Raw genomic sequence first — 27,610 nt, 5'->3', positions numbered from 1 at the left:
AAACTAATCACAACTGCATAGTTAAAGAGTAACTAGAATACTTATGATTTCTATAGAACAAGAGATATCTAAAGTACTTAATATACTTAAAGTAATCAAGGAAAAATAACAGTTAATAACATTATTAATACAAAAGGTAATAATTAAAATGTTTCTTCTTGTTACTTAAAATACTTAGGATAATTAAAGAATTAAAGATTTTCAAATCATACCTACTGGGTCTCCTTATATTCCATGTCTTATTATATTTACTAAGAAGATTGCATGAAGATTCTTTTGTCTCTTGGTTACTTCTAAATTTCCTCAGACTTTTCCATTCCCAAGTTTCTTCAACTCTCAACATTTTCTTCAACTCTCAAGGAATTGTCAAGCTTTAATGAAGATAGATGTCATCTGTTAAAAACTTTTTTTTCAATTCTCTATTCTCCACTTCAAACCTCTCTCTTCACCCAGTTATGTCTTTCCTGAAATAGTTTCCCTTTCTCCTTTTAACTTAGGATCTTGTGATCCTCCTCTCCGGTCTCTTTCAAATTTGTTCTATGGTTATTACCTCCTGATTTTTCCTTTAATTTCTTCCTCTTCACTTTCTCCTTCCCTTCTATAAGCCAGTTCCCTCTGATCCTAAGAGGGAAACAACATTCAGGCTAGTGTCTTGTCTCTTCACTTTCATCATTAAATTTCTCAAAATGGCAGTCTTAACTATCTCCCTACTTTCAATCACCATCCATTCATCAATCTTCATCCTGTTCATAAAGATTTTTTTTACTCAGGTATCTACTCTTACCACTCTATTGAAATGTCCATTTTCTTAGTCTCTATACTGTATCTTCTTCATAATATTTGTCAATATTCAGAACAATCACTGTGCAGTGGGATCCCCCCTCCCAAGCTTGCTCAGCTACAATTAATCATAGTGACTGAGTAGAAACTCAGAATGAACGTTCTACTACCCATGTAGACTTTGTGGTTCACGATATGATCTGATGAGAAATCAGCCTATTGAGTTATATGTTGGAACACAGTGAATACACAAGGAATGCCCACCTCCCAGCCCTTCTTATTGTCTTTTGGATTTGAAGTTTGGATACATCTTGAAGCTGTTCCTATTTTTCCCCGGGCTCTTTATGTGACTGTGAGCACATGCTCTATTTTTTATTCTTGTGTTTATTCTCTATTGATTTTAGGCAAATAAATGTTTTATTGAGATATTTCCAGAGATGAGAGAAAGCTCATAAGTTCTGAAACATCTGAAAATTCTGGGAATATGATGGTTCCAGTGTTTGGCTTAGATATCTACTATACAGGCAATAGGAGTCATATCTTCATTGGAAGGAATGGCACTGAAAAGGAATGAGACATTTACTCATTCTGCTAATTAGCCAAATACCATTAATTAAGTTTCTACTACTTGCAAAGCACTGAGCTTAGTATTGGGAATGCAAAGGAAGGAAGACTACTGAATCAGTATTCATATAATGTAAGAACACAATGTAAAATTGAGAAATTAGAAATTCTGTATTATATATCTTCATTTGCTCATGACTCCTGCAAAGAGGAGGAACCTGTCTAGGCAATATACTAGAGGCTTTCCTCTGATTCTCTTGACAATGTAAATGCCAATGAAACATATAATGTTCCTTCATTTCTTCCTCATTCTACCTACATAAATAAGCCTTTACATTTTCCAGTCATACATCTCTGATGATCTCTTTGATGATGAGACTTCTGTAATTATTCCTTGGAAATAGGATATAGACTATTCACACCTACTATGTGTTTCTCTTTTGTCCTTTGAGTTACCCCTGACTTCAATAATTTGGAGACTGTGGTATTCTAGGACTGATATCAACATACCATATTAATTTCCATGATGAGAGACTTCATATTGATATTTCAGGTAGGGAGGCAAATATTATATACAATATCTATAAAGACAAATTGACACATACAGGGAGACTTGTCTTTGAAGCCTTGGTTCTCATCACTTAATGACCTGAGCTTCATAAACGAGGGCAAATGATAATTTTTTTTCTGTTGTTTTTTAAGAAGAAGATTGTCAAAGTTCAGGGGTAGTAGGTAATTGTAGAAGTGTGGCACATAAAATACAATAAAATAAAAGGCCACATGGATGTTTTAAAAAATGAGAGGGACTTCTCTTCACCATGTCTCAAACTGAACTCATCTCCCTTAAAATCTTTTCTTCACAATCTGCCCATTTCTGATAGTAGTTCTATCACTGATCTAGTCAAACAGTCTAATTACCACAGAGTCATCTCTCACTCCTTCACCCATCACATCCAGGCCACTATCAAATTCTTCTCATTCACCCTCTAAAATATCTATATATCATTATGGCTCTCTTCGTTTTCTCTGTAATTTCTACATCATAATTCAGATTCTGATCTAGTCTCATTGTAATAAGCATTATTTTCTAAGAGTTCTTAACTGGTATACTTCAGTATAGTCTTTGGCTTTTTAATCTTTCTTTGATCCTACTGCCTAGCAATCTCATACATGAAGGGGTCTGAGCATGTTACTCTTTTGCTTATTTTCTTCCTCCGCTGGAGGATACTTAAGAGTCAGTGTGGCATAGTATTTTCCATGGGCTACCACTTGAAAGTTAGTACGACTCCTTGAAAATTATTGAAATAGTACATCATCAAGATTTAGGAGATAGTTGTACTTGAATTCAGATCTCACATTTACTTGTGATGTCAATATGTTTAAGTAATTTAGCTTTTTGCAACCTTATGAATAAAAATGGAAATATTTCATCATCTCTCAAAGCGTTATACTTATCAACAAATGTAATATAAATGTGTATGAGTGTATGTGTATGTATGTATGTGTAACACACTGTGGACCTTATGGTGTTAGTGATGTTAATGTCAATGATTATCATTGCTCACTGAGAAAATATCAACTCCTAATGGTGCTATTCAAGGCAATCCAAATATTGGTATCAGCCTATGTCCCTGAATTCATCTCATATCATTCTTTTTTTCTGTTCTCTGTTCTAACCAAACTCATTTTCCTCTTGACCCATCCCCAGTGGGTCAGCAAAAGAAATTAATGAGAATTTTTAAGACTTTTGCTTTTAAAGGTGCAGACAACTTGCAAAGGTCAACAAATAACACAGAAGAGTTTAAAAAACTCAGAAATACATAAAATATACATATGGTATTTTATAATTTCAATGTATTTCATCTTTTAATACCATAAATAGATGCATTTTTTTACTGGAAACATTCCATAAAATTCATACTTCACTGGTATGAAGAGAGGGCCAAAAATTAACAAGCCCCCAGTGATATAGAAGGGATACATGTAATTTTTTCTGCAATCATTTTAGAACATTGTGCACCTTTTGTTTGGTCTTTGAGGTATAGATAGAGAGGAAGTATCTGTAATAGCATTAATATAAGAAACTCCCCACCTGGAAACTTTCTCTACCCACAGGGAACTACAATTTTTCTGTAATTTATAGTCTTATTAGTCTTTTCACTGAAGCACTAAGAGATTATGTTACTTGCCCAGGGCAATTTAGTAAATATGTGTAAGAGACAGGTCTTATATTCATGTCTCCCTGATTCCAAAGCCAGTTCCCTTTCTAATGTGTTATGTTGCCACTTAGGGTATTTTTCCTTGTAAAATATCTGTAGATATTCAAATCATCTCTAATTTCCACTTTTACAACATTAGTTGTTAATTTAAATATGGATAAACCCCTGTGCCTAACGTGTGTGGGTAGAAGTGTGTAGTGATAATGAAAGTTTTTCCTTTTAATATCACAATGTTTCAATTAAAAGATCATTTAAATAACAACTTCTTTCTGTCTGTCCATTTTCTCCCCAATACACATATATGTATATGAATATATATATACATATATATATATGTTTATTATCCCAAGCATTTTCCCATTCAAATGTCCTCTACTTTCAAAGTAGATATATGAATAGAATGTTATCTCCATTATGATGACAGCTTTCTGGGTCTATATTTTCACTTCATGCTATTTGTAAAACTTTGGGATCATATGATAATCATTCATGGTTTGCACTTTTAAAACTCTAGTCAAATCAGGATAATTTGGTTTGAATCAATTGGAAGGTTTCTGTTAAGGCACTGGAGAAATGAGATTGGACCAAAAACACAGAAAAAAATATTACAAAGAACCTGAATGGTACTATTAACTTAGAAATATTAACTTGCATCCAGGTCCACATTTAGAAATCATGTAACTTACAGCTGCATTTCTAGGTGGTTCTTCAGGCTGCTGACTGCCCCCACTTTCCCTTGGGACAACAGACAAGCTGTTACCCATGTCCAATAGCGCCCAGGTGCCTATGGACGATGAGGCTTTGTGTACCCACAGACGCCCAACCAACAATCCCTTAATTAAAGAGCGAGTCACTCCCAAACACGAGATGAGAGTCCTACCTCCAAGAGCCACTTCCCCTGGCCCTTGCTAACTGGACTCCTGACCCAATCTCAAACGGATTGTGTGAGGTACCTCAAGTCTCGGGGTCCTGGTTAGCAGGAGGGCTCAGGCAGCCGGGACTTCAGATCTCAGTGGAACCTCCATTATGTCAACTAGAAAAAACATAGAAGTATTAAATAGTCAAAATCACTCTTTAATCAGGGGCTAAAGGGGTTAGAGCTACTAGGTTACGACAACAGAGCTGCTCCACGAGACTGAACAGAGAGTCTGGATGTCATGGTCATTGATCCCTGGGAGTGCCACCCACTCAGGATGGACTCCAAGGAACAAAAGAATTTGGGGATCCTATATACCATTTGGGGAATCCAGGGGCAGGGAAAGATGATTGACATCACTATAGCTACAAAGAAAATGGGAGTGTTCAAACTACCCTGACAGGATACAATCAAACTTGGAAAAGGACTCCTAGCTAGAGGCTAGGGTGTAAGAGAAGAGGCTGCTTACAATGGATACTAAAGGATGGTTCCTGCTCAGGTGTGGATCTTCTTGGGAAAGGTCCTAATACAATAGGGGAGATTACCTAAAACACAGAGGGTCCTTAGCATATGTTTATCTCACCCAAATAGGATTGTCATTCCCCTGAGGGTCTCCCACTCAGTCTGAAACTGCTAACTTGTGATTCTCTTCAGGGTATATCCCCATGGGAAAAGGGAACAAGTATAAGCTTTGGGGTCTCCAATCTACAAGATAGTCCTGAAACTCGGGGTTCATCAAATCTCACCAGGTAACAAGTTTGGGATTCCTAAATTCCATGTTGACACTACAATGAGGTGATTGAACTTATTACAGTGAACAGCAGAAAGTCATAATAGGTTTAGATATGGCTACCAAGCTATTTCAAGCATCTGTGGTTTCTTCTAGGCAAACACTCCTCTGTTTCATTGGAAGGAAGGAGGGAAGGAAGGAAGGAAGGAAGGAAGGAAGGAAGGAAGGAAGGAAGGAAGGAAAGAAGGAAGTAAAGAAGGAAGGAAGGAGGGAGAGAGGGAAGGAATGAGGGAGGGAGGGATGGAGAACAGAAGGGGAAAACTAAATAAGAATAATAAAAGAATTTTATTTAGAAAGAGTTGAAAATCTGAATCCACAACAATGTATGAGATAGTAGACCCATTAATATTTAGAAGTAGAGAAAACATGGCTGCAATCTAGATGCAACTCACTTCCCCTCCCCGGCACCGGACGAAATAGACTACCTCAAAAGAGCATAAAAATCACCTTTGGAAGAATGGAGGGACTCTCCAGTACCCCACAGAAACGAAGGTATGTGGGGTTTGAACATTTCCATACCATAAGGAGGAGGAAAAGCTCGCACAAAAACGGGAACTGAGCCACCCCTCCCCCCCCAAAAAAACCAGAGTAAGCTATCAGAGCGCTCACTGGGACAGCAAGTGAGTGAGGAGCGTCTCTGTCTGGGGGGGGGGGTACACACCAGGGTCCTTGGGATCTAAAGACTCCAAGGAAACAACCTCTCAGGGCGGCTTCATGGGAGAATCCTGCATTGATCACAGGGGGCTGTGGAACTGAACTCCGGAGTGGTTGTGCTGAGCACCTGGGAGGAGCTGAGCACCTGGGTGGGCTGGGCTAATTGCCTGGGCCATTGGGCTGAGCACAGGGGCCCACACACTAAGAAACCTTGGAGGCTGGGAAGAACTAGTCTGAGGCAACCTAAATTCACAGAAAACCCACATATATCACCCAGACCCCAGACCAGAAAAAGAAAGTGGAATAAAAACACCAAAGGGATGGCTCACATGTCCCAAAATCAATCCTCCAAGAAGAAAGTGGGGGAAAAGTGACTATTGAAAACTTTTATGGAGGGAATACCCAAGGAAAAGAAGAGAATGAGGATGAAATCCAAACAAAATCAGAACATGCCTCCCCAAATGGAAACTATCCACAAGCTATGGAAGATCTCAAACTGGAGCTTACCCAAAAGCTTACCTTTTGGGAAAAAAAAATGGGAGAAAGAGATCAGCAGTCTGATAGAGAAGACTTCACAATTGGAGAAGGAGCTAGAAGCATCTAATAGAAGGGCAGACAAAGCTGAAAAGCAAAAACAGTCCCGAATGACCAGAATTAAGAAACTGGAAGATAGCAAGCATGCCCCAAATATGGAAACCTTTTGGAAAGAAAAATGGGAGAAAGAGATCAGCAGTCTGATAGACAAGACTTCACAATTGGAGAAAGAGCAGGAAACATCTAATAGAAGGGCAGACACAGCTGAAAATCAAAACCAGGTCCCTAATGACCAGAATTAAGCAAATGGAAAATAGTGAGATTACAAAACAGCAAGAATCAATAAAGCAAAGCCATGAAAATAATGAATTAGAAGAAAACATGAAATATCTCACTGAAAAGGTTGTAACCTTTTGTAAGACTTGGAAAACAGAGGAAGAAGAGACAACCTCAGAATTATTGGTCTCCCCGAAAAACCAGAGATAAACAAAAACCTCAATACTATTCTACAGGAGATTATAGAAGAAAATTGCCCGCCCACATGTTCTGGAGCAAGGGGGCAAAATAGAAATAGAAAGAGTTCATAGTACACCCTCTCTACTAAATACCCAAAAGACAACCCCCAGGAATGTAATCGCCAAATTCAAGACCTTCCAAGAAAAGGAAAAATTCCTACAAGAAGCCAAGAAGAGGAGCTTCAGATATAGGGGGGATCCCATAAGGATAACACAGGACTTAGCGGCTAACACACTAAGAGACTGCAAAGCATTGAACACAATATTTAGAAAGGCAAGAGAGCTGGGTCTCCAACCAAGAATCAACTACCCAGCAAAACTGACTATATACTTGCAGGGGAAAGTATGGGCATTCAACAAAATAGATTTCCAAGCATTTGCTAAGAAAAGACCAGAACTTAATGGAAAATTTGACATCCAATCACAGAAAGCAAGAGAAACATGAAAAGGTAAATATGAAAGAAAGGGAAAAGGAGATAAATCTTATCTTTTTCTTTAGTCAACCTCTCTTCTAAAAGGACTACATTTATATCAAATTATATATATTAATATGTGGGAAAAATGTATTGTGTAACTCTCAAAAATTGTATGCATCATTAGAGTAGTTAGAAGAGTCATGCATAGGGAAATATTGGAACATCAAGAAGAATTGGTGAAAGGGGGAGCAAAGAAAGAAAAAGGGAGGGGTGGAATCGTCCATAATGCTAACATTTATTTCAAGAAATAGGAGGGGGGACTAAATAGAATAATCTTTCCCATACAAAGATACACATGGGAAGGGGAGGGGAAGAATTCTCATATGAGAAGGAGAGGAAGAAAGCGTGAAGTAGAATTACTTAAACCTTACTCTCAGAGAAATCAAATCTGAGAAGGAAGAACATCTAGATCCATTGGGATCCTGAATTCTATCTTATCCAACAGGGTAAGAAAGAAAGGAAAATCAAGGAGGGGGAGGGACGAGGGAGTATAAAAAGAGAAGGAAGGAGAGGGGGGAGGGGAAGGGAGCATAAAAAGGGAGGGGCTAGAAAGGGAAGCATATCAAAGGAGGGGACTAGGGGGACAGACCTAAAGTAAATCACTGTTTCAAAAGGATATAGCTAAAGAAGAAAGGTCAGAACTAGGGGAAGATATCAAAATGCCAGAGAATTCACAAGTGACAATCATAACTTTGAATGTGAATGGGTTGAACTCACCCATAAAACATAGACAAATAGAAGATTGCATTAGAACCCAAAACCGTACCATTTGTTGTCTTCAAGAAACACATATGAGGCGGGTTGATACTCACAAAGTTATAATTAAAGGATGGAGTAACACATTTTGGGCCTCAACTGATAGAAAGAAGGCAGGAGTTGCAAACATGATATCTGACAAAGCCAAAGCAAAAATAGACCTGATCAAAAGGGATAGGGAAGGTAAATATATTCTGTTAAAAGGGAATATAGACAATGAGGAAATATCACTAATCAACATGCATGCACCAAATGGTATAGCATCCAAATTCTTAATGGAGAAACTAGGAGAATTGAAGGAGGAAATAGACAGTAAAACTATATTAGTTGGAGACTTGAACCAACCATTATCAAATTTAGATAAATCAAACCAAAAAATAAATAAGAAAGAGGTAAAAGAGGTGAATGAAACCTTAAAAAAATTAGAGTTAATAGATATATGGAGAAAAATAAATAGGGACAAAAAGGAATACACCTTCTTTTCAGCACCACATAGCACATTCACAAAAATAGATCATATACTAGATGGCACTCAAATGCAGAAAAGCAGAAATAATAAATGCAACCTTTTCAGATCATAAAGCAATAAAAATATTGATCAGTACAGGTACATGGAGAGCCAAATAAAAAATTAATTGGAAATTAAATAATATGATACTCCAAAATTGGTTAGAGAAGAAATCATAGAAACAATTAATAATTTCATTGAGAAAAATGACAATGGTGAGACATCCTTTCAAACCTTATGGGTTGCAGCCAAGGCAGTACTTAGAGGAAAATTCATATCCCTGAGTGCATATATTAACAAATTAGGGAGGGCAGAGATCAATGAATTGGAAATGCAAATCAAAAAACTTGAAAGTGAACGAATTAAAAATCCCCAGATGAAAACCAAACAAGAGATTCTAAAAATTAAGGGAGAAATTAATAAAATCCAAAGTGATAGAACTATTGAGCTAATAAACAAGACTAGAAGCTGGTACTTTGAAAAAACAGACAGAATAGACAAAGTACTGGTCAATCTAATTTAAAAAAGGAAAGAAGAAAGGCAAATTAACAGCACCAAGGATGAAAAGGGGGACATCACCTCCAACGAAGAGGAAATTAAGGCAATCATTAAAAACTACTTTGCCCAACTATATGGCAATAAATATACCAACCTAGGTGATATGGATGAATATCTACAAAAATATAAATTGCCTAGACTAACAGAAGAAGAAATAGATTTCTTAAATAATCCCATATCAGAAAATGAAATCCAACAGGCCATCAAAGAACTCCCTAAGAAAAAATCCCCAGGGCCTGATGGATTCACCAGTGAATTCTATCAAACATTCAAAGAACAGCTGTTCCCAATACTATAAAAACTATTTTACATAATAAGCAAAAAGGGAGTTCTACCAAATTCCTTTTATGACACAAACATGGTACTAATTCCAAAGCCACGCAGGTCAGAAACAGAGAAAGAAAATTATAGACCAATCTCCCTAATGAATATAGATGCAAAAATCTTAAATAGGATACTAGCAAAAAGACTCCAGCAAGTGATCAGAAGAGTAATTCACCATGATCAAGTAGGATTTATACCAGGGATGCAGGGCTGGTTCAATATTAGGAAAACCATCCACATAATTAACCACATCAACAAGCAAACCAACAAAAATCAGATGATTATTTCAATAGACACAGAAAAAGCCTTTGATAAAATACAACACCCATTCCTATTAAAAACACTAGAAAGCATAGGAATAGAAGGGTCGTTCCTAAAAATAACAAACAGTATATATCTAAATGCATCAACTAATATCTGCAATGGGGATAAATTAGATGCATTCCCATTAAGATCACAAGTGAAACAAGGATGTCCATTATCACCTCTATTATTTCTAATTGTACTAGAAACAGTAGCAGTAGCAATTAGAGAAGAAAAAGAAATTGAAGGCATTAAAATTGGTAATGAGTAGACCAAGTTATCACTCTTTGTGGATGTCATGATGGTCTACTTAAAGAATCCTAGAGATTCAACCAAAAAGCTAATCAAAATAATCAACAACTTTAGCAAAGTTGCAGAATACAAAATAAACCCACATAAGTCATCAGCATTTCTATAGATTTCCAACACAGCTCAGCAGCAAGAACTAGAAAGAGAAATCCCATTCAAATTTATCTTAGACAAAATAAAATACTTAGGAATCTATCTCCCAAGAAAAAAACACAGGAACTTTATGAACACAACTTCACAACAATCTCCACACAACTAAAACTAGACTGGAACAATTGGAAAAACATTAACTGCTCATGGGTAGGACGAGACAATATAATAAAAATGACCATCCTACCCAAACTCATCTATCTATTTAGTGCCATACCCCTGGAACTTCCAAAATTTTTGTTTACTGATCTAGAAAAAACCATAACAAAGTTCATTTGGAAGAACAAAGGATCAAGGATATCCAGGGAAATAATGAAAAAATACAAAGGAAGTGGGCCTTGCAGTCCCAGATCACAGACTATATTATAAAGCAGTGGTCATCAAAACAATTTGGTACTGGCTAAGAGACAGAAAGGAGGATCAGTGGAATAGACTTGGAGTAAGTGACCTGAGCAAGACAGTATATGACAAACCCAAAGATCTCTGCTTTTGGGACAAAAATCCATTATTTCATAAAAACTGCTGGGAAAATTGTAGGACAGTGTGGGAAAGATTAGGTTTAGATCAAAACCTCATACCCTACACCAAGATAAATGCAAAATGGGTGAATGACTTGAACATAAAGAAGGAAACTATAAGAAAATTAGGCGAACACAGAATAGCATACATGTCAGATCTTTGGGAAGGGAGAGGCTTTAAAACCAAGCAAGATTTAGAAAGAGTTACAAAATACAAAATAAATAATCTGGAATACATCAAATTAAAAAGTTTTTGTACAAACAAAACCAATGTAGCCAAAATCAGAAGGGTAGCAACACATTGGGAAACAATCTTCATAAAAACCTCTGACAAAGGTTTAATTACTCAAATTTATAAAGAACTAAATCAATTGTACAAAAAATCAAGCCATTCTCCAATTGACAAATGGGCAAGGGACATGAACAGGCATTTCACAGCCAACGAAATCAAAACTATTAATAAGCACATGAAAAAGTGCTCTACATCTCTTATAATCAGAGAGATGCAAATCAAAACAACTCTGAGGTATCACCTCACACCTAGCAGATTGGCTAACATGACAGCTATGGTAAGTAATGAATGCTGGAGGGGATGTGGCAAAGCGGGGACACTAATTCTTTGCTGGTGGAGTTGTGAATTGATCCAACCATTCTGGAGGGCAATTTGGAACTATGCCCAAAGGGTGATAAAAGACTGTCTGTCCTTTGATCCAGCTATAGCACTGCTGGGTTTGTACCCCAAAGAGACAATAAGTAAAAAGACTTGTACAAAAATATTCATAGCTGCACTCTTTGTGGTGACCAAAAATTGGGAAATGAGGGGATGCCCTTCAATTGGGGAATGGCTGAACAAATTGTGGTATCTGTTGTTGATGGAATACTATTGTGCTAAAAGGAATAATAAAGTAGAGGAATTCCATGGAGACTGGAATGACCTCCAGGAAGTGATGCAGAGTGAAAGGAGCAGAACCAGGAAAACACTGTACCCAGAGACTGATACATTGTGGTACAATCGAAGGTAATGGACTTCTCCATTAGTGTCAATGCAATGTCCCTGTATAATCTGCAGGGATCTAAAAAACATTATCCACAGAGGATAAACTGTGAGAGTAAAAACATTGAGGAAAAGCAACTGCTTGACTACAGGGGTGGAGGGGATATGACTGAGAAGAGACTCTAAATGAACACTCTAATGCAAATACCAACAACATGGAAATGGGTTCGAACAAAAAACACATGTGATACTCAGTAGAATCATGCGTCAGCTATGGGAGAGGTTGTGGGAAGGGGTGGGGGAGGAAAAAAATGATCTTTGTTTCCAATGAATAATGTTTGGAAATGACCAAATAAAATAATGTTTAAAGTGAAAAAAAATATTTAGAAGTAGAATGTATTAGTGAGATAAGAAGGTAATACTTAATAAAATTATGTTTATTAAAAAAGCTTCAAAGATATTTTAAAAATTTTAGACCATGTTACATGAAAACTGTTTGAAGAACATGGTGAATTTTAGCATGGAGAAGAAAAGGTTTAGGGGAGACCATGATGCCTTTCTTCAAATGTTTGAAGGAGTACCATATAGAACAAGTATAAAATAAACATATTCTACTTGGCCACAAGGGCAAAATGAAAAGCAAGAAGCAACAGCTTGTTCATCATCCATTCAGTCATTTTCAGTTGTTTTTATCTCTTTGTGACTCTATTTGAGGTTTCTTTTATAAAAATGCTGGTCAACTTCCTACTCCAGTTTATTTTACAGATGATGAACTAGGGCAAAGAAGGTTAAGAGACTTGCACAAGGTCCTGCAACTGGTAAGTATCTGAAGCCAGATTAAAATTCTGACACATGAGTCTCCCTGACTCTAGGCTTCAAACAACTCTATTCACTAAATCCCCTTGCTGCCCCTATTGATGTTCATAAACTAATACATTTATACCTGGAAGGTGGAAAAGGTAATTTAGTACAAGTCTCTAATTATACAGATGAAGAAACTGAGAGATATGAGAGAAATAACTGATTTTCTCAAGATGTTCCAGTAGTGATGACAGGTTTAGAACCCAAGTTTTTGGACTCCAAATCCGGTGATCTTCTTGACATGGGCACTGTATCTCCAGAAACTCAGAAACTATTATCAGCAAAACTCCCTTGCCTTTTCATCCTCCTGACTCTGAACTTAGAAACACCCAATGACCCTCCTAGGGTCCTGAGATGTTTATCCACTTTGATAGTTCTCTAGATTTAAGGTGACCAAAGAGATGAATCTTCACGCCAGTCAGATGACCACCTCACCCCTCCAAATGCCTGAGGGACTAGCACTCTTCAAGTCACATCCACACCAGGACATAGCATATAAAACTCCAGAACTGATGTCATCTGGGAGACAGCCTTTCCATTCATGCTGTCCTCCCAAGGAACTGCTCTCCATCTTGCTGTCCCACCTTGCTATACTCCTGGCCATTCTCAACATTACTTTCTAAATTAATAAATTTCTCTTTTTGTTTTTAAGCTAAATTTTGGAGTCTTGCATTCTTGCAAAAGGTATCCTTCCTGAACCCCAGGGTTACACATCCAAACCCCATAACATTCTCATTGTCTCACAGTTTCTTAAGGAGTCAGAAGAGGATTTGGCCCAAGAGGGGAATTGGCTATCTTGGGCAGCAATAACTTGCACCTCACTAGAGGTCTTTAAGAAAAGGTTGGATTACTTCTCAGGGATAATATATAGTGAGTATTTGGGTTCAAGTATAGATCTGCCTAAACTACTTCTAAAGTCATTCCAGAGTAAAGATTCTGAGGTCTGTTGTCCTATAAAGAGCCAGTGGGAATAGAGGATTAGAAATGTTCAAGAGAGGCTACATATGTGAAAGTGAATATGAGCAATGATCCTCAAGTGAGAGAATTAGCCTTGGAAAGAGGAAAAAGCATCACAGAATTACAGACTTTGACTGGAATGGGGAACAAGTGTAAAGATACAAAGAACAGGATTAAGTGCTCATTGAGAATTTGAGAGGATAAAGAAAAGCTGATGCCATGTGGTTTCTAAATTTCCAGGCAAATAAAATGTGATGACACCACAATTGAATAGAGCGGAAATGACCAGGAGGCTTAAAGAAAGAAAGAAAAACAGGTATTTATTGTTACAATGCCCACTAAAAATGTAAAGTGCTCCTGAACACATAATTGCAAATAATATAATTTCCAGAGGGCATGAATTGTATTACTATGGAAACTGAAGATGCCATTTCCCCTAATAGATCCTTATTTACTATTTCAATTTATGCCATTTTCTGTTTGCACAAAGTTTCTATGATGCTCATTATTATCATTTTAAAAAGCAATGAAATAATTTCCAAGTCCATAATTAGTAAACCAAATTTCCCACAAATAAATAGCAATCTACAACTTTCCCAGTACACAGATGAAATTACCATAGACACAGCAATAAACTGGGACCTCTTTTCTGAGAGCTTCTTCCCTTTCCTTAGGCTGAAGATTGTACAATTCAGCTTATAAAACCCATATCTTGAGTAAACTTTAAAGTATTTACTGCTTTTGGTTTCTTCCTCATTTTTCAATGTATAAGATACTACAATGGAGGGAACCAGATTTAAACAGTTGTCATTCCACTGGAACCTTGTCCATTTGGGGAGTTCACGGCATCCAATGAATATGGACCCTAGACAAGCACGTTTGAAATCTTGGGTGGTAAACATAATGACCACACAGATCTTTGCTTCCAAAGAGATGAGGATATTATTGAGGTCAGGGGGCATTTCCAGTCACAATGCATGTCACTTATACAGCAATTGTGCCTTAAAAAAGGAAGATAAAAGGGCGCTTAAGAAAGGAAACAAAACTTTCATTTTCCTGTTGGAAAGGAATTCTCATTTGCTCACACTGGGGTTATTCATTATAGTATAAACAGTGGGCCATCGATATGTGCAGTCCTGGAACTAACATTCTGTCAGCACTGGTATTAAATATCCATTCCTCAAAGACTTGAAATGTGCATGTAAACATATGTTCATGGCCAAAATTGGGTGTAAAAATTCTCAGGGAGAAGGTTTATGACTTGTTATGGTGAGCAGCCATAGAGAGGGAGAGAACATGTTTTTGCTTGTGGATTATACAGTCTTACATCTTTAAAAAATACCAAAAAAATCAGAGAAAATATCCCCTCAACCAGGAATGACACATCATTTCACAACCAGTGTTTAGCAGTTCTTAGGTACAGATAGTAAAGGATAGTGAGTATTTTCTGATTGGTCTGATTGGTTAAATATATATCTCATGCTTTAACAGAGATATCTGAATTAAAATTCTATATAAGACACCATGTGGCTATAGGAACTCATAGACTCATGGGATTATAGTGACTTTTCAAGGTCCTAAAGGTAGTATGATTAAAGGTTATTTTGAATCCATTTTCTGACTCTAAAGATGCTCTTCTTTCAACTGAACTAGGCTTAATCTTTCCCCTGCCTCTTTCTTCATCTGAAAAATGGAAATAATAATAGCAAATATCTAATAGGTGAAAACAAAGTGAAATGATTAATATAAAGCATTTTGCACACCTTAAATCCATGTATCAGCTTTAGCTATAATTTAAATTTTTAACTGGTATCTTCATCCAATCTTTGGCTTAAACCCCCAAATCCCATCAATTATTTTGACTTGAAGTACATTGAGAGACTAAAATACCTAAATATTTCATATCAAAGTAGCTAGCTAGGTCTCTACTATTTTAGAAGACCTGATACCACCTTAATTTCTCTATTTTCTTTCACACTGTAATCCATCATATGACACACTGTGGAAAACCAATCTTGACATTCCCTGAACATTTCCTATATTCTTGCCCTTGATCACACCGATTCCTAGATGTAAAAAGTTCTTTCATTCATCTCTGGTTGTGAACAATTCTACTAATCTTTCAAGAACCAGTTGAGACTCTCCCACCTACATTTATGTTGCCAAAAGTAAAAAATGATGACCATCTTTTGCCAAATTATTCTATTTGTTTTTCTGGTTCATTTTCCCCCTCTTCTTTCAGATAAAAAGAGGGAAGAAAAGAAGGGAAGAAAAAATCTAGAAGTGAATTAAAAGAAAGGAGAAGTACAGTTTGGAGGGGAGGAGAGTGAAGGAATAGATAGTAGAGTTGAGACTCAGGATAAAGAAGGAAAGAGAGGAAAAAACAGACATAATTTCAAATAATTTTAAGCTTCTTCATTGTAGGAACCATATTTTACTTATCCCATTTCTGGATTTGTTATGCCTAGCAAAAAGACACTAAACTAGTAGCACCTTTTCCAACAATTTCAACAATTACTAAGCATTTAATATTCAGAGAATCATTGTACTAGCCATTGGGGGGGGGGGAAACCATGAAGTTTAAGGAACAATCTAGTAAGGGGATAAGGTAGATGCATCATTCAATCCATCAAATTTTCATTAAGCATTTACTATGTCCATGCCTTAGTGATTAAACAAAAAAAAATACTAATTATCTTCATGGTTATCTTCTCATCTTCTGTTGGTGTTTCTAGTATGGATTGGAGCCAATATTCTGATTGAAAATGTACTTTAATTATAATGCAAAGTAAAACATTAAGTAAATCAGAGAGTTCAAGTGAAACTTGACTATATGTTTTTCTAGTCTGGAGTTCAAATGCTAATAAGAAAAATGCTTCAACATCTATAATTTTGTATTAGGAAAATACCAAAAATAGGAAATTCATAATAATGATTTATTTTTCCTGTGATATTTCTCTTAAGTTAAAATCATTAGATTAGGTAAAGTAGGAAGAACATAATTGAAATGGAAAAAAGACAAATCGTGCGAATGTAGTACTCTTGCTTTTCTATTGGAAATACTTAATCACATCTTTATCTGGTAGGTTTACATGTTATTAATGCTACTATTATAATTATTCCTGCCACCTCTGTCCTTAAGGTCCTATAATAGTTCTTACCAATCCCTTATTGCTTATCCTTCCTTACATGTGGGTTACTGTCTATAACTGGTCTCCAGGTTATAAAACAAACAAATGAATAATGACAAAACAAGTATATACATAGTAATTTTGAAAAATCAATGATGTATAAAGGTCAAAACAAAACATAATTCATATGATAAATGAAAAAAGCTCTTTTATTTTAAAAGATCGCATGTGAATTTGTTTAAAGAGAAGAAAACATATACAATAAGGAGTTGGTTGAATAAATGTCTAATCACCCCAACCCAGATGAAATAATTAATATGATGGCCTTTGAGTATAAAAAAATAAAAAGAATCAACCTCAGTTATCACTTTTAGTCTTGCCTAATCATGGTTTAGCCCAAGTATAAATAGTTCTTAGATCAGGATTAACATTAAGAGAAGTACCATTTCAAGATACTGAAGAAAATCATTCATACCATCAGCATCATCTATAAAATACCATCCTTTTGAAAAAATATACCAGAGATTAGAGAGATCATGGCATTCCAAAACAATAATAATAATAATAAATAACTGGCATTTGGTTTAGGTCTCATTTTACTACTTTACCTTTGGTCAAAGGAGGACCTAATACAATATGAATTAATTTTAATTGGATTTGGGACTTTCCATTTTCCTATCAATGTCCTAACAGTTTTGTGGAATAACTGATAGTCGTCTCTTCATGAAGATATATAGGCAGACTGGATGAAGAAAAACAACTCTGTTAAAAGAAATATAATGCCTCCAGTTAATTTTAGTACCCCACAGAGGAGTAGAAAGTCTTCTCAATAACTAGCAACAATGGAGTTACCCTTTTGTCACTTGAACCCCACTAAATTTAAACCCAAATTCCCCTGAACTCTGAACATATTGATAGAGAAGTGGGTCACAGATTTTGAGTGGATGTTTTATAAAAACTCTTTTTTACTATAGGGATATAGTTAATAATCATTTCCAAAAGACATTTAAGGCTAGCTGACTCAATTAATTTTCTACAGATAGTAATACATTTTTAAAAAAATGCTATTCATGAGCTATAGTCCTAAAAAAGCAACTCCTCAGTCCTTCAGAGATATAGCTCAAAGGCCCTGTCAACATGGAAACCTAGAGATCCCCTGTTTATTTAGTTGGGAGGTAGAAACCCCCAGTTTTGACCTTGTCACAGGAGAGTTTCCCTCTGAGGGAAGGTCCCACTTCACCCAACAATAGACATCCACTTCAGGTGGGAAGGTAAACCCCATGCGAAGTTAAGTAACTCTTTTGTCTCCAGAAGCCTTTCCCAGTATATGACACCCTCCTTCTGAGTATTGAACTCAGGACCTCCAGCTTGTGAGACTGATGTGCTACCTACTGTGCCAAAAGGTCACTTGACTTTGGATTGGGTCTATCTCCCACCTGAAGTGGATGTCTATTGTCGGGTGAAGAGAGTCCTTCCCTCAGAGGGAAACTCTCCTGTGACAAGGTCAAAACTGGGGGTTTCTACCTCCCAACTAAATAAAGTGGGGACTTCTAGATTTCCATGTTGACAGCCCTAAGGGACATAGTCATCTGTCCATAGGGAATATAGCTTCCTAAGGGGACCTGGCTTTTCAGGATGAGTGAGAATTGAGATAAATACCTCAGAGAATGTGTTGTGGAAAGGAAAAGCAAATTAAGAAAATAATAAAATAATGAGATGTGGAACTCAAGAAGAGTGGAAAGGAAATGAAGGAAATTGCTAGAATTTGCTATGTACACGCATATACCAACAAAAGTGAAAAATGATATTAAATTAATATATTTGCAAAAATAGAAAATACCAATATTAACAACAAAGGAAATAGGAAATTCAAAAATAACAGTCCCACAAAATTAAATCAAGTAATCCATAAGTGAATTTGCAAAAGGAATAACATGGTTCAATATAATTTATAAATGAATTCTAAAAAGCTAGCCAAAGGAACTCTTGTCAAATTCCATTTATAAGAAAAATATGGTTCTGATCCATAAACCATGAAGAGATAAAAATATAGATAAAATAAATTTTAAATAAAATATTAAAGCATAAATTATATATGCATAGGTACCTACATATATATATATATATATATATATATATATATATGCCTTAACAAAATGCAGGAATAACAACTAATAACTTGAGTTATCTGCAGTGAACAATGGAACAACTAAGTTTGGAATAAATAAAGAATGCCCACTAGTTCTATTATACTTTCCTATAATTTAGAGACAAAAAATTTAGGCAACCAAAAGAAATTGAGAGAATAGGAAAAATAAGAGAGAAATTTATTGAAGTGTATAGACAACATGATATTTTGCTTAGAAAGTCTTACAAAATCAAGAAAAACTTTTCCTAACAGTTAAAATAATGTTGTAGAATGTTAAATATCATTGAAATCACCTTTCAATTATATTATTGCCAAAGCATGGTAGGAGTAGATAAGTGGAAGAAATGCATTAAAATCTGTAGTTAACCTATACATATGCTTTCAATTTTTATACACATAGTTCTAAAAACAATTGTTACAGAAATAAGATAATATGAACTGACAGTCAACATAACTGGTTAGGTGATATCAATGCAGAAAACAATCATTATTAAATTGTTTTAGTCATGTCTGACTCTTTGTGACGTCATTTGGTATTTTGTTGGCCAAGTTGGAATGCTTTCCTGTTTCCTTCTCTAGATCATTTTACAGATGAGACTACTGAGACAAACAGGATTAAGTGAATTGTCCAGGTTCATACAGGTAGTGTCAAAGACTGAATTTTAACTTAGATCTTCCTGACTCGAGATCCATTGTTCTATGCACTGCACTACCTAACTGCCCTAAGAAAACTGATGATACTGCCACAAAGTTAAAAAAAAAAATGAGACTTTGCTAATAAAGTTACTGAAAGAATACTCCAAAGACCTAGATAAATTATTTTTACAATTCTTTGGATGACTAAAAGATAAAAAAAAAAATGTCTACCAATATAACAAAATTAAAAAAAAACTAATGGGAAAAATACATAGTTGGCATTATTTGTTCTCAAATAGTACAAAGACGTAATTATTAATATAATTTGATCCTGGGCAAAAAAATAAAAAAGTAGATAGTGAAATAACTTATATAAATCACATCTAAACAAGGTATCCTTAGTAGTCTAGTGTTTGATTGACCATCAAAATCTGGAAAGAAAAAAAAAAGAAACCTTCCTTTTTAAAAGAGATGATAATCATTTTGGTCATAATTCCTTCTTTTGAAAAAAAAAAAGAGATTCAGCACAAAATTGTATCAAGAAGAACTCCTCCTACATACATGAAATGTATTTCAGGGGAAAAAAGAAATGATGAGATATAATGGAAAAAATAATCTATATTTTTGTTGAGGAGACCTGAATTCGTCGTGTGTCTGGCTTTAGTTAACTGTGTGAATTTCAAAGGATCACAGCCTAGCTGCAAAAGAATTCTTTTTATTTATTTGCAACAGAATTTAGTCAAGATCATACATTTATTTTTTTCTCTCCTTCATTGCTCCTCATTTCTTACTTAAACACTTCATTAATATGGACACATTCTCTAACAAATCAGATTTCAATGTATCCAACCTCTCTCTGTGCAACTCTTATCCGTATCCTGTCAGAAACCTTCCTGGGGCATTTGCCTATCCTTCTGGGATAGGCAGTTCTTCTAGATCAATGATATCAAAATCAAATGGAGATAGATCCTTGAAAATCTTACACTGACTTAGGAAAATCCCAAATTAACATGATGTAAGTTATACTGTACTTTAATTTATTTTGTTAAAAAATCCACAATTAAATTGCAATCTTGTTTCAGCTTCATTGAGTAGTTCTGTGAGCTACTTGAGGGCTGTTTGAAACTTCTTTTCTAGATCACTCAACATTGTGTGAGTAGCTGTGGAATAAGGGGATCTGCCCACCAGGTATCCATCTTTCTCACCAAATGACCAGCTATATTACTTTTTAGTTTTGTGCTTTTCTGGTGACAAAGTTGACATTCTGCTTTTCATCTTCATGAAACTCTTAAAGGTAAAGTTCTGAAGATTCTTCACGCCCATATTATGGTCTTCTCCATTGTCCTTGAGGTGAACCACATTTTATACTTTAATTAGAGCAAAAATGAATAGTATGACTACTATTACTTTCTACTGCTGCTGCTGATCATACTGCTACTACCACCATCACCATCACTACAGTCACCACTATCTTGTATTTTCATAGTGCTTTAAAGTTTATAAAACATTTTATATGTGTTATCTCATGTGGATCTCATAACAACCCTTTGAGTCAGGTGCTATTACTATCTTCATTTGTTAGGAAATTGAGGATAAGAGAATGTTAAGTGATTTGCCCAGAGTCATAAGTAGTAAGTATTTGAGGAAAAATTTGAATTTAGTTCTTCCTGGCTCCAAGCCAAGTGCTCAATCCACTTGACCTAAGAACTATCTTTGATTCTCTTAACATCATTTATTTCACTGTCTAATAATTTTTGAAAGAAAGAATATATATGGTATACTATGAAGTGTTCCTTTGTAGGACTTTGGATAAATGGAACTTGAACCTGGATCTTTTTTAAGGTTCAAATTTGAAATTTGATAGAATAAATGTGTATCTATAATTCATTAAGGTAAGACATTACTGTGCTAAGTACATCATGAAAGATGGGAATACACTGAAAATATTTCAGGTAATTTGGTCCATACCTTTTTCATTAATCTTGGGCCCTGAACCATTTGACCCCACCTCATATATTCCTTCAATTTGCATCGAAGTCTTGGGATTGCTGCAGCTCTTATGTCATGCCATGCTGTCAACACTAGATATACTCCCTTTTGGAAAGCTTTTGAAGTTTCCTCAACTCATAGGTAGAGTATGTAGGTATCTTATGCATGATCAAGTTTCATCTTATTCAAGTTTTGGCATTATTAATTTCAACTTTCCTTGTTCATTGTACTATTGTACTCTTTGACTTCTTTTTGGCAAGATTCTTACAGGTTACTGACTTTTTACATTTTTAAAAAGGGATTTGACCACAAAAGGCAAAGTGGATAATTTTGAAAAAAATAAAAAGAGGAAGTGAATAGAAGAAGCTAAATTCAAACTTGTTTAACTAAATAGATAGAAAGTGGAAATATGGAATATTCACTCTGAAAGAACATTTCATTTTTTTCTTGTATGATTTATTTTTGTTGTCAAGATAGAGAATTTCAGAGCCATATAATGAAGTTAATTAAATCCAGCCCATAGTAATATTAACAATTCGAATGTATATAGCACTATTTGCTTACAAAGAGCTTTCTAGATAAAAATCTACTTGAAGCAGAAGGGTGCAGATGAATAAGCATTGGTTCTAAAATTTGAGGTCTAGGTTCAAATTCCACATCTGGTAAATACAATCTGACTGACCTGTGCAAATCTCTTAAATTTCCTGGGATTCAGTTTCATTTGTAACATGAGTGAAGTGGATTAAATTGTATTTGAGTTGCTTTATACCTTTTTGATCCAGAGCTTCATGTAATTCTGTTTTTTCCCCAAAAGACGAAACTGATGTTTAAGAAAATTAAGTGACTTACTCAGGGTCACGTAGGATGTACTAAAAGTGCTTTTTTCAACCTGACTTTACTAATTCCAAAACCAGTCCTCCATTCACTACTTTAAACTGCCATCAGTGGGTGTCATAGTTGTCTCTTAATCTATTTTATCCTGAAATTTAAATGTGTATATATATATATATATATATGTACATATATATATATTTTTTAAGACTTTTTTGTATAAAGCCTATATGTATAAAAGATATGGTAGGATGAACCTTAAAAAAGTACTTAATGCTTCCTTTAATTTTCTTCACCCAAAAAGGGAATATTAAAAACATTTTCTACAGTATTATAATGAATTTTGCTATGAATTCTAGAGTTTTCATAACAAAAATGTTATGGTAACTGAAACTTAAACAAATGGAATTATATCAAGTATAAGAAATTAACACATTTATTTATATCTCTCGTTCCTTTCTGGGTGATGTTTTTACTCTAGAATGGATGTCTGGAGGATCGAGAATTAACCATCTGTATCTACTATCCTCATTTTGCGTTGAAAGACCATTAGGCAAAGAATTACAGTAGGGATTATGCTGCACCAATGTCAGTATATGAATCTTAAATGCCTTTGTGGATAGTTTGTCAAAGAAGGAAGAAGGTAAATATGCAAAGCAATTTGCAAAGTGTATGGAATGAAATTGTTCATTATCCTTCAGCATACATTGATTAGTATTAGTAATCATAGACTAGCAACTTCCTATAGAAAATGAGTGAAAGTTGGGTGCCCTTCACTGGGGAGAAACTGATCTCTCCTTATGAAGAGTCAAGAAATCCTCCTCCCCAAGCAGCTTTATGAACATTATTATACAAATATACATCTTTACTATACTCTTTTCTAATGTGACTTTCTTTTTCTTCCCCTGGGAAGGATCTTGAGTGACCCACTTCTCATGAGATATATCTTGAAACTTACAAGTTATAATCTTGATTCCGTTTCCTAAATGTTTCAGCCTGAAAGACCTTGTAAATGTCTAAATTTTGACTCAACTTAGAAATTGAAAACTTAAGGAATGCTCCCATAGGCTTAGAAGGGTTGGGGAAACTTAAGGAGGCTAGAAGAAGATAAAGAAATATAACTTACAAAAGCATTGTCACACTGGGAAGGTGGGAAAGAGGAGTCAGTATTGTATTAGATTTCTAAAACTTCTGAGTTCATGTGAATACCTTCAGACTGCTTCTGAGAGATCTCTTCAGACAGCTCCCTGCTTCTCTCTCTCTTTCCCCTCTTCACCCCTCTTCCTAAATAAAGCCACATGACCTCTGACAGCATCTTATCAAACCTCCCATCTGCTTATTAGAGCAATTTCTGGGGGTATGAGCCCTCCCAAAAAATTCTACACCTCACATAAAGTAAATAACGTATAGGAGTTTTTTTCAAATCCTTTTTTGAAGGTTAAGCAATTTTGGTCCAGGGTTAAAATAAAAAAAGATAAAGCAGCTGACAACAGCCTCAGCCCAAGCTCATAAGGACTCTTGTCTAAGACCATAAATTCATTATTATCTCAAACCAATAAGCTAAGCCTGCTAGGGAAGTCAAAGAGAAACAGAATGATAACTAGAAAAAGGTAGAAGATTGAAAGATGACTTCTTCTCTTTCTTCTCTGCCACTCAAGGAAATAGCAGGAGAATTTATTTCAGATGTTTACTACTGAAAGGACCTGGTGATATTTTACATGCCTGATAATTCTCTGGTAGCAAATATGATTGCACTTCACACTGACAGTAGGAGGAGGATTTTGGGGGAGTTCTGTTTGTTTGTTTGTTTTTGTTGTATGGTGTGGTGAGAAGTGAGGTGAGGGTTGAGTTAATGAGTAAGAAACAAAGAAGGAGACAGAGAGAAAAGTGGATCTAGTTTTCCCTCTGTATTGTGATATGGAAATCACTTTAAAAGGCTGATATATGTTAATTTAAGGTCAGCAAGGAATTCAGCTATGTAATTCCTAAATAAAAACTCAAGTCAGCTGTCAACCTTTTTATGGTGTTTTAATTACAAACAGGAGGAAGAAAAGTATTAGAGGGAGAGAGAAAGAGAGGGAAAGGGGAGAGAAGGAAATAGGGCTTAAACACCCACTCTGCTTAGGCTGAGCCAAAGGCCCAAGGCCCTGGATAGCCAAGGCAAAGAAAAGAGATCAGTCCCTATCACTTACGTGACCAAGATGGAGAAACAGTCTGTGGGCTCCTCCACCTCAAGCACCAGGCTCCAACAACCTTTTTCCTTCCACACAGGAAGTCCCCAGAACTCCTGAGCTGACCTCTACCTCACTTCCTGGGTCTGACATGTGCCAATGGTGGCTCTAGCTTCACCCAGGACTGCCCAGAGGTCTGTCCTTTTTGCACATGTCTGTTGAAGGCCATATTCTCAAATAATTAAATCTTGAGTTTTGCTGTAGCCCTTGCTGATCTTGTTACATTGAGTAGGGTGGAGATTGTAGTTTCCAAGACCTGATTCTGTTATTACAAGTATCTCAATTGTTATTGATCAGGAAATAGCTAAATCCCATCTTCTAAAGAATGGTCTGAATAGGGTGGAGTAGTTTTGAAATTCACAGTATGGGTATTGGGGGACCCTTAGATTTCATCATAGCACCACTATGAGATTTTGAAGGTCAATTTAGCCCAGAGACAGTTGCACAATGATAATGCAAGATGAACTGATATTATGAGGAATAGGCTTTTTTGGTTTCTATGATTAAGTCCTACTTTTCAGGGATTGCACTGGGTACATCACCATTCTATGAAGAATTTAGGCATTTCAATTAATCAGTATCAATTGGACTATATAGAAAGTATTTAAATGTATTTAACAGTCAAATACAAGTGACATGATATAAAAATTATCACTCTACCACAAAATGAAAACATACAAACACAGACACAGACTTCATCATATTTTTTTTTCTTTTCATGTAACCTGTGATATTGCTAGCATAGATAATTCCGTGTAAGGAAATGTTCTCTACTAATGTAGATTGGCACAGCCACTGCCATTTATAATTCCAAAGGCTTATGCATCAATATTTCCTAGACTGTTAGTAACAAAAACAAAACCCAATAGCACCAGGATGGATCTTGAAGGGATGGAGGGTAGATTCATGAATATGCATTCATGAAGCAAAGAAAAGAGGGAGATATGTAGAAAGGTAAGATGAAAACAAAGTATGTTGTCACTTTTGTTGTTTTCCCACAAATTTGATTTCCATTCTAATAGTTAGCATGAGGTAACTACTGGAAGCTATTTGGATGCTCTTGTTTTCCATTTTCTAGTTTAATGCTTCAGTTTCTTATTTTGCATAATCTCAGTGTAATTAGTAGCTATTAAAAGAACACAGAAAACAAACCTCTCTTCATAGAAGTCAAAAATGCATCAGTTATCTGTTACTCATAAACCTTGGGCTCCCACCCTGCCAATTAAACTTCCTGCTGCACATCATCTTGTGAAATATGTTCCTCTTTTATTTTCCATGTGTTTATCAGCAAATGAAAACTGAAATTATGTATGTTACATTAAATAGAACACATACTTCGGTGCTAATTTGATGACAGCTTTCCAGAATTTTAAATTAAAAATTCCCGGCTGCAATTATTTTCAACAGATTATTACATTAACTTTTATGGCAGTTAAACATTTAAATTTAATTAGTTTCCAAGCAGCCACAATGGCCAATGGAAGGAGGAAATAATATAGTAATGTGATCCACTTAGTGGCTTCCCAGTTAGCTATTTAAAATACACTTCTCCAGATTATCAGGTAATGCACAATTACAAAAGATGAGCATGCAACAGTTTCAATTAAATGGTGAGGGGAATGTTAACATCAAAAGGTATAGTTATACATATAATAATTTAGAATGTAGCTGTCCAGCTCTCAACTCCAAGAAATTTCATTGGGCTAATTAGCTCCACAGGAATCTCTTTATACCTATATCTTCTGACCCAATAACTATTAGGAGGGAATTTGGAGTTATATTAATTTGTTATTAATCATATGTTTAAGAAGCAGAACTCTATACTGAATACAGTGATGCACCTGGAGTCAAGTGGTTCAAAATTTAAGCCCCATTCCCTATATTTAACTAATTGAGTGACATTGTTCATATTATTGATTTAAACCTCTCTGAGGTAAGCTAGTCCAAAAGATTCATTTAAGTTGTAAATAGTTGAAAAAAATCAGAAATCAGGAAATCATTGTACCTATATGCTTTCCTATCAGTTTGACAAACAATATATTTATCAACCATTGGATTAGTTTGCATTATTATTGTTTAATTCATGGGAAACAGAAATTGTCCTTTGTTACCTTCGCAGTTTCTCCTGACTTTTCCAGTTACCTTCTAATACCCATAATCCCATTTTGTACAGAGTAGTTATTACAAATTGTTCAGACCATTAGTTATTTGCATCATTTACATCATTTTATACTATGGCATTATTTAAGATTTACTTTTTTTAAAATTTGAATTAACAATATGGTTGTATGTTAGTATGTTTAGGGATTCTATAGTAGTTACAGGCATTGCATATCTGGTAATATGTAAGTTTATCTTGTTCTAATTGCATTTGCCAAGTTTTTTTTTAACCCTAGACAATTTTGTCTGAGATTTAGATTAATTCTCTCACTTCCTTTTCAGGGAGGTTCCTAAATCTCTTTCTAAAAAATGAATTTCTATTTCTTTGCTCAGAATATTGAAATCCTTCCAAAAGGTCCTTAAAACAAGCTATTTCATCTCATGGAGTTTCAATGAATCATTTTCCCCCCTTCGTAGCTCAGTGAAACTGAAGAATAATTACTTTTTCAGTTAAATGTTAAACTGATGGCATTTTTAAACAAAAAATACTGGCAGTACATCCGATGTCAGGCTCCAGTAAATTGAAGAGTGGTTTGGCTACTTTGCAACTCACCTCCACAGCATCAGACTTCCTTTGCTGTGCCAAGTATCACATTAAGAAATAACACAATGGAGCAGAGTGGGATGCTGGGATTGTGAGCTCCAGGCATGGAATACCAGATTTCTGCAAACTTCCAAGACATTTTATAAATAGGCAGACACACTGCAAGGACTAAGTATTTGAATGCCCCTCAACAATCCACATCATAACTAGGTTAAGTATGACTAATTTTATGAAATAGAAGCACAAATAATAC

General features: G+C 35.4%; 1 long non-coding RNA gene across 1 annotated transcript; it reads right to left on the bottom strand.

Moving 5' to 3' along the window:
• LOC103092978 (uncharacterized) lies at positions 1–27,610 on the bottom strand. Its single transcript, XR_008912975.1, has 4 exons — positions 24,615–27,610; positions 4,444–4,596; positions 551–621; positions 1–371 (listed from the first exon to the last, which is right to left on the bottom strand). It is a non-coding gene; the product is annotated as an uncharacterized LOC103092978 (long non-coding RNA).

The sequence above is a fragment of the Monodelphis domestica genome, chromosome 6 (assembly GCF_027887165.1).
Source record: "Monodelphis domestica isolate mMonDom1 chromosome 6, mMonDom1.pri, whole genome shotgun sequence".
Taxonomy (NCBI): Eukaryota; Metazoa; Chordata; class Mammalia; order Didelphimorphia; family Didelphidae; genus Monodelphis; species Monodelphis domestica.
This window is presented reverse-complemented; position numbering and strand designations above follow the sequence as displayed.